The following is a 9462-nucleotide window of genomic DNA, read 5'->3' on the forward strand; positions in this document are numbered from 1 at the left end:
AAGCTTGTTATAAATTACAGTTTCACGTGGTCATATAGTATGTGATATGTATTATTATATATCCCTGTCGTATTTCTTATCATTATGCATGTGCTGTCAGGAACCTGTCATAAATTGCTTCCTGGTAGGGGAACTCTGGGCTAGGATTTAGCCTTCTGATCCATAGCAGCACGATACCTTTACATTTATATATCAGGCTGCTAAAGTTGTCTCTTTCCTGCTTTAGGTGAGTAGGAACATTTTAATTTATTAACATTATATTTGTAGGGTGTATACCTGGCACTATAACGCCTATTCATTCCAATAGAATTAGTTTGATTTTCATGGGGTCGGAAACTGAAAGACTTAGAAAAAGCTATGAATTAAAGTGAATGTGGTTTCAGTAGAGGATTCTCAGTATAAGATGCATGCACTGATTTGAAACCAAACAGATACGCAGACCTATAGACAGGCAGACAGACAGACAGACAGACAGACACACACACACACACACACACACACACCAACAAGCAACTCCACTTGAACCATAACAAGTAGGAAAATTTATTTACCTTAAACAGAAATAAGGGAGCCATGCTCTAGATGTGTGCACTGATCCAAATGGATACTCTCAGAACAACTAATTTGAAGGATAGACATAAATCTTTTGTCTCAGGAAAGCAGAGACTGATCTAGGATAATAATTTCAGTAAGCTATGATTGAACTCCATCACATATGTCTCTAAGGTGGGTCATGTTGATTCTGGCAGTCAGGAACGGAGTAGCAATACTTCCTAAAAAAGAATATTCTGGCATGCATTCATCGGTCATTATAACTTTAGTAAGTACATTAATCTTCTTGGTTTGAATAAATTTTGTGTAAAACTCACCACATTCAAGAGAAGCAGATTTCTTTTAGACTATTTTGAAATCAAAGTATCAGTAGTCATTTTCTGAAGACTATTTTGCTAAGATTTGGTTTTCTTTGACTATTATATTTAGTGTAACACAAACTATGTTTCTCCATGACACCCCTGATTTCTAGACATAATTATCAATAACACTGGATTTCCCCATAGGGAATATAGTGATAATTTATGTAGGCCTCTACCGATAGATGCATAATATGAGTCAAGGAGAAGAAGAAGCAATATCAGAGAAAATAGAAGCAAATGTGAACGCAAAATTTTCAATAAGATTTTCTGATACAATGATACAGGCATTAGTAACCCATTTATAGTCACTGTGGTGAAACCTAGTTTGAAACTCATTGGGTAAATAGCAAAGTTTTCAATTTTCATTGAAATTAATCATGTGCACCATTTTGAAAATGAATTGCCTGGGTATTTCATCACTTGTCAGGATGAAGCAGTTCATGGGCCTGGTCTGGCAGAGGAAGTACTTATTGACTGTGCAGTCAGAACTGTTGCATGGTGATGAACGTGAACCTTGTCTCTTGCCACTCTAGCTTCGTCTCACTGCATTGCAGCTGTGCTGGGCGACAGAACGCCAGATGGTACTGAGACATCAATTGATTATTGCTCAAGAACAATGTCACCTACAAGAGCAAACCACAGGCAAAGTGACAAGGCCAATGAAATGTTTGCAGGCCTGCATAAGCAATCCTGCAAGTAGATTCATGGCTACATTTTAAATTGTGCTATTCAGAAATGTTGGTAGAAGAATAAGGCTGCAAAGTTCATTGTGGAACCACATATTTTGCTATATTATCTTTACCATTTGATATTTTCCTTGTCAATACACCTACACATAAACTATTTTTTCTATCACATATTGTTAATCCCAAGCTTTCTAATTCTGCTTTGAATTGTATCCTTGACCATCTTTTGATAACAATCAGTTATCATTATAAAGTTGGCTCAGAAATAAAGGCAGCAGAAAAAGAGACTAAAGAATTTTGGATTTCACAAGCTGTCACTGTGAGTTATCTGTCCACAAAGAATGTCTTTTATGAGTAAGTCTTGTTTTTATAGAAAGCATTTATTATCACATTTGGTATCATTTTCTGTAGCATATCTTGGATTGTTTGCACTCAAACTTTGGCTGTGTGCTGTATCTGATGGCCTGGAATGGGTGCCAGTGTTTGAAAATGACACATGCCTTGCTACTCAGCTGAACTGCGGTAAACAAGTCTTATTGGCTTTGGTAAAATATTCTTTGGAGCTTCTTGAGTGTGTTAGCTTCTTTTTCAGATTTATTTCAAGGCATTCTAGAACGAGAACAAAAATCTATTTTAGAAAGCATAGCATACGGAGCAAAAGGCTGCTCGTATGCAGTACATAAATTGCACAGAACTATTGTTTTTGATAAACAGTGCGCGTTTATGTAGGGATAAATACAAAATTGCTTTGGACAGAAAATTGATCCTCTCACCCAAGCTGTTACCAAAGTGGATTGCTTGATGCGGAGAGGGTTTTTCTTGGAAAACCCCAGGTGATTTGGAAATAATACTGACTTCTTTTGTATTTAGTTTTATATTTGAAATTTGTTATTATAATTGACTTTATTGTCTCATAAGAATACATTTCTCTTGATGGTATGGGAACAATGGTCCTTTTATTTTCTAATCTTCTAATTTGTCTCATATAGAAAGATAATGTCTTTCCCTTAGGCACTCCATGAATAGAAAGTGAGCAGTCTTATCAGAACATTTCCTGTAAGTGGCCTCTTCTCGACATGACATTTGAAAGTTTACTCCTGGTCCCAAGCCACGTTTCCATGTGTTTTAGAACACAGACTCTCACACACGTGGATGCTCAGAGCTTTGCTCAGGCACTTGGTCCTGAACTGATGTTTGCCAAGCTCCCCTCGCTAGCAGCTGGTTGAAGATTGTAAGGCAGCATTCGGCATCCCTGTGTATGCTCCATGTAGCAGCAGATCACAGACTGTTGGAGTCTGCTGGAGCAGGAACTTTGTAGGCCACAGGTTTTCTTGGTATTAGCGCGTTTTCACAGAGACAGCAGGGTGCCCGTAAGCCTCCTTCTTGTCTTACCCAGGCTCGGAGCTCCCTCGGGCATACTTCTACCTCTCTTTCAATGTATAAGCCAAGCAGCTATTTCTGGTCTTCTGTAGCTACAGTGAACCAGGGAACAGAACTTTTTCTTATGCTTGCTCCTTCCCTACTTTGATGTTTTTTTTTCCTTTCATTGTTTTCTTTCTTTTTTCTTTTTTTTGGTTTTTCGAGACAGGGTTTCTCAGTGGTTTTGGAGCCTGTCCTGGAACTAGCTCTTGTAGACCAGGCTGGTCTCGAACTCCCATCCTTTCATTGTTTTCAATTGGGGATCTAGGTCCCTTATCAAAAACTTCCTCAACATCGAAGTTCTATTCTGGGAATTTACATTCCTGTCACTGCTTAAACTTTTATTTCTTAAGAAATGAAAGTGAAGGTATCTAATATGATATCTATATAAAGTTTCTTAAAGTGAAAACGTCATTAAAAATAAGTTTCCTCTTGATATTTTAAAAGAGCTTTCAAAGTTTCAGAAATTATATAGCACGATTATAACCACACGTGGATGACTGCTACTTTAATCTGAAAAATGTTGTAGTTTTGTTTCACCCCCACAGCAATGTTCTCTAGGGAAAAGACACTCTCATGTAAGAGTTCCAATTAATCTTATAAATTGAAAGCTGAATATCGCGACACTTTATTTTTCTGTCATTGACCAATTATTACTCTAATTTGATTATGTATAATCAGGAAGCTACTTGCTATTTCCATATGTGACCACAAGAGGGCACCATGACTTCCAAAGAATAATCACTGTCAAAGAGTGCTTGGAATTAGCAGGCAAGGATTCCTGGGTTCTGTCCTCCAAAGTACTCTAATTTGGAGAATCCCCATTTTCCTCAGCAGCTTTTATTTCTTGCGTTAACAACTTTCTGTGAGCACAGGCGGAGCTTCCTCTGCACACATACAAATCCTTTTCCAGTTGTGATTTGCACAGCTGCATCTGGTTCCAGACAATCCAGGTGTCTTCAGATCCATAATAATGGCAAGACCCCAGTGCTTCTCTGGCTTCCTAAGACATCTCTAAAAGGATGTGGTGTTCGCTTTTCCAGATGTAGGATAGAATATATTACAAATCTAGAGTCCAAGGGAGATTTAAATATTGTATTCTCTGTCATCATTTCCTTTCTGTTCATGCATATGTCAAATTATCTTTCTGCTTTAGATTGTGTGTGTTTGTGCATGTGTGTGTTTTCCTACAGACTCATTGCTTTTGTTTAAATAACTAGGACATATATTAGGGGTAGATAATAACTGAATAACCATATGGTATGAAGAGAAGTCCTCATTAGACCTAGGTCTGGCATGAACATCCTCTCTGAGACAATGAAGTAATTGATGTTTTAGCCTCACAAATATTCATGTATTCACAAATATTCCTGTATTAGGTCTTACAAAAGTCGTGCAAGAAAGCATTGAAATGTCACCCTGGCAATTTGGAATTGAGGTTACCACAATCTTGCAGCAAAAGTGACAAGCACATCTATGGGATGATCCCTTAATAATCTTTCAGAAAGTGGTTCACTTTGTCCCTTGCCAGGCAATATTGAGAAGTATAACGTGCATGCTTCACGGGGTCCTGTGGGTGAAGCCTGTGCGCGGGTGGGGGATGGCATTTATCATGGATGCCAAGCATCTCTGTGAATTTCTTGGTCCAAATGGATGTCAGGGTTATACATGACTTTGCTTCTTTCTGTTGATCCACCTCAGCTATCTCTATGTCGCATTCCAGGGTCTTCTGACTCTCATTTCAGGACAAGGGAAGCTGCATCTTCACAAACCAAGCCGTATGTCAGCTTCTGTGGCTACTTCGAATCTTGTAGTGTGAACTGAGGACCTGCTGGGTTCAATTTCTCCCTTTTCGTTTTTAGAGAAATTTTTGTTCTTTTCAAAGAACTCAACCTTGACTCATCAATGGCTTTAAGTCTTAAAATCAACTACTTATAGGCTAATTTTAGTTTTTCAGATGGTTTTTGTTTCTCCCGTAATAAATTTAGATTTTCCTTTTTTTAAAAAATCTGCTTTCCTTCACTTGTAGCAGAATTTATTGTGTATGCCGAGTTGTTCTGGAACTCACATTGTCACCAGGGCCTCTTCAGCCTTCCAAGCACTGTGACTGCTCAAACACTGCAGCTTTAGGCCAGTTCCTGTAGCCTGAATCAGGCCATGTCTTCCTGCGGCTGTGTCCACACTCCATTCTCTTATATAAACCACACACACACACACACACACACACATGCACACACGCACACACACACTCACATTATGCAGAACAAAACACATACGTGAAGCTTCTTAAAGGTTAGAAAACTCGGACTTGATCTGATTTTGGAGATTCATCTGAGATTCCTAACAGGCTCTCCCCCCAACTTCTCCCTCTCCCAGTTAATTCCCCTTTCTCTCTCTCTCTCTCTCTCTTTCTCTCTCTCTCTCTCTCTCTCTCTCTCTCTCTCTCTCTCTCTCTCTCTCTCTCTCTCTCTCTCTCTCTCTCTCCTTCTCATTTGTATGGAGGTTCATCTCTGGATTCTGAAGGAAAGGCCCTCTTTCCCTTTAAAGTCCCATCATGTTTACTGTTTAAATCTCCACACACTGTCTCGTTTCTTTCTAATGCTCTGTGACTCACCTTCTAGGCCCAGTCAAGACTTTGAGACCCTCTCATTCTGGTAAATATCATCTAATAAAATTATGTGTAAACTTCCGTTGCTTCCTCTCCTAACTCAGAACAGTTGACGAGCTCCACAGCTCCAGGCAAAGGCTTCACTGTGCTGCCCTACATAGAAGCAGCTGAAAGAATCTGTATTGATAGAAGGCTTCTGGGCAGGAAAGTAGGTTATCTCAATACTGGGATAATAATTCTTCCCATTTCCGTGCAGGTTAGCTGGGACTATCAGGTTTCTACACAGAGCAAGGGGTGGTTAAGAAAAGTAACTGAGTAAGCAAAAGTAACTCCTTCTGGTCAAGAGAAGGTGCCTCTGGTCTGCCTGGAGACCTACCTGCATCAGTTGGAACTGGTCAATCTCCTATCCAAGTGTCCATGCCTAAGAAGGCATGCTGACCTTAAGCCACACTAGTGAGGGGTGAAATAGTTATGCCTTCAATAAGATGCTATATTTTTCTCTTCTGAGAATCTCTGCCAGTATATTAGCTTTCGGGGCTCTAGTCATACAACTACGCAATTTGTAAGTAAGTCTGTTTTGTTGTTCTTGTTTTGAGTTATCTCAATAACTCAGAGTTTAAATTATTTTTCTTTTCTCCTACCTCTAATTTAAGCATCATTCATTACACTTTGGGCGTGTGTATGAAGTTTTGGACTTCCTTCTCTGTCACATCCCTGCTTCTCTACCCATGCCTGACCTTCATATGACCTTCATACCATCTTCAATGACATGGCTTTATTTCGTTTTCCATTCTCCTGTTGAGATTTACAGCTTGACTACATTGCACATTTTTTTTTTTTATTTTAAACTCTAACAAAATTGTCCTTGAGCTTTGGCTTTAGTCCATCCTTGAATTATTCTATTAATATGACTAAGAACCCCAAGGGGGCTCCCTTTTCCCTTTAGCAGAAAAGAAAACCTTCACTGTTCATATGGTAATTTAAATTCCAAGCAACAACGGACTTATTTTTACCTTTTAGGATTACCAGGAAAAGGAGTGTAGTCTAAAACTCAAAAGCCTGGTCCTATATCACCACACCAGGCTTGAAGTTAAAAATTCTCTGGCAGCACACATAGCATAGGAAGAGAAACTCTGATGGAGGAAGTCTGGTAGTCATTGTTCTGATTCCAAAGAACAGACAGCATGGTGCACCATCCTATGTGAAAAGTAACAGTCAGGACATCATGCTTTGTGTTGGATTTCCAGGCATCTTAGAAAGACAGAAGGAAGAAAAAGACAGGAGTCTGGCTTCAGCAGATTGAACTGGTTATTTTAAACAGAGAAGAAGAGAAATTCCCCCATGGGGAAAGGTGGCTGTGACTCTTTTCTGGGGAGGGTGATGGGCTACTGTTTGCAGCCATAGGGAATTAGGGGTGGGGTGAATCTGTTGTTTATTCTCCAGTCTCTGTTTCCTTGAATTGTCTGCTTCAAGCAAGACAGATTACTTTGGGAGATAGGTTATCTCTGCAAATATTCCTTTCTGGGTGACTGAGAAAGGCTCTTTTGAAGGAATCCTGCTTTATAGGTGAAACACTCTATTACCTTGAGTCAGGAATGTCATAAAGTGATGAATTCCTCACCTGCTGTTGCGTTTAGAACTATGGGATAGCTTCAGGACAATGTGCTCTTCTGAGACTAACATGGGATTTTATTAAAACTTTAGCCCTAATACTTAGCACAAGAATTTGAATATTAAAATTTCTAATATCCGGGGTTGCAGAATCTGGTCTTCTTAGCAAAGCCATTGCCATCTTCATGAAATCAACTATGCCTTCTTGCAAGAGTCCACTCAAAAATGTTGACTGTTAGCATTCCCTTCTAAAAGAAGGGGTGGGGAGGGACACTGAACTCTCATTTGAGTAAACAGCCCCTACTCTCAGCCATTTGTATGAAACTCACCCTTATTGCTTCGAGGCTCAGTGGTTTCAGGAAGAGGCTAGAATATACCAGCTGGGGAAGGTTACTGGAGACAGGATCTATCTGAGTGGCCATGGAGAGCCATCTGTCCTGGCTGGGTGCAGAGTTCCAGAAGGATCACGTGAAGGTCACTCATGCTCATAACCAGAGTTCCTCACCCATGTGCAGTAATTGAGCCCGATGCAACTACTGGTTCCCCAAGTTGTAATTTTGAAAAATCATACTTTGGTTTGTCATAGGGACATTACAGGGAGGCAGGTAGACAGTGTTTATATCTCTCCTGGAGAGAAATTCTTATACCATCAGGAAAAGCTTTTTACTTTTTTTACTTTTGCAGTGGTGAGGCAGCATGGGCAGTCCGTATGTGGCAGTTCTGTCAAGCTTGTCCATACTGGGTTTCATGGTCTATGTTGATGAGGATGGCTATCAGAAAAGCTAACATAATCAAAATTCTTACATTTTCCATATTTTAGATTAGCAGCAGAATGAAGTACAAAGTTTATCAGTAGGCAGGCAGGTAGAGAGATAGACACCGGGCCTGGCATGCGGTTTTGAAACTAAAAACCCCTTTAGACACAACTTCTCCATCAAGAACACACCTTTTCCATGGAGGCCACGCTCTAGAATCTTTCAACAACTGGGAATCATGCATGCAAATGTCTGAGCCTATGGGAGAGATTCTCATTCAAAATATCATACTGCTTTTGTTTGTTTGCTTTTGTTGTTGAAATTAATTACTTTATTATTTTGTCATTTATTACAACCCTACTCCAGTTTCCTTCCTCTCCCTCCATTCTTGTCATGTACCTTCTCCTGTAGCACAATTAATAAAATCTCAGAGACAGATATTGGGGTTCAAACCGAAGGTCAGGAAAGGGAAAGAGTCAGTCACTGGCTCTTACCTCTACCTCAGTCTGAAAATGGTGATCCTGCCTCCAAGAATCCCCAGAATGAGATTGAGCCTGCAACCTGTCTCCTCCCATTTTATATTCCTCTCTAGTGTTGGGATTAAAGCCATGTCCCACTACCACCTGGTTTCTATGGCAACTAGTGTGGCTTCTGTGATTAAAGGTGTGTGTCACCACTGCCTGGTCTGTAAGGCTGGCTAAAACAGCTGTTTTACTTTCTGATCTTCAGGCCAGCTTTATTTATTAAAATAAAAATGAAACATCAATACACTCTCCCCCAATTTTCCTCTCTTTCAGATCCACACCTCCATTTCCCTTCACAAAAGATCAGGCCTCCTAGGGATATCAACCAAACATGGCAAAAGGAAGTACAATAAGACTAATCACAAACCCTCGTATTACGGCTGAATGAAGCAATCCACTAAAGAGGAAGATTCCTAAGTGCAGGCAAAAGAGTCAGAGACAAAATCCACTCCCAATGTTAAGAGCTCTGCAAGAACACCAAGCTATACAACCATTACATATATGCAGTGGGCCTAGATCAGTTCCATACAGGCTCCCTGATTGTGGCTCCAGTTTCTGAGATCCCCCTATGAACCCTTTTTAGTTGATTCTTTAGGCTGTGTTTTTGTAGTGTCTTTGACCCCTCTGGCTCATACATTCCTTCCTCCTCCCTTTTTCAAAATTTCCTGAGCTCTGCCTAATGTTTGGCTGTGAGTCTCTGCATCTGCTTCTATCAGTTGCTGTATGAAGCCTCTCTGATGATGAACATGCTAGGCTCTGGTCTTCCAGTATAGCAGACCATTATTGAGAATCATGTCATTGACTTTTTGTTTGTATGTTTTTTTTTTCTGTGTTTGGTTTTTATCCTAGGACTCTGGACTATCTTGTTTTGGTTCCCATCCCTCTAGGCAGTATCTGGAATCTTACTCCCTCTTGTGCCATGAGTCTCAAGCTCATATATATATA

This window comes from Microtus ochrogaster, chromosome 1, assembly GCF_000317375.1.
Source record: "Microtus ochrogaster isolate Prairie Vole_2 chromosome 1, MicOch1.0, whole genome shotgun sequence".
NCBI classification, from domain to species: domain Eukaryota; kingdom Metazoa; phylum Chordata; class Mammalia; order Rodentia; family Cricetidae; genus Microtus; species Microtus ochrogaster.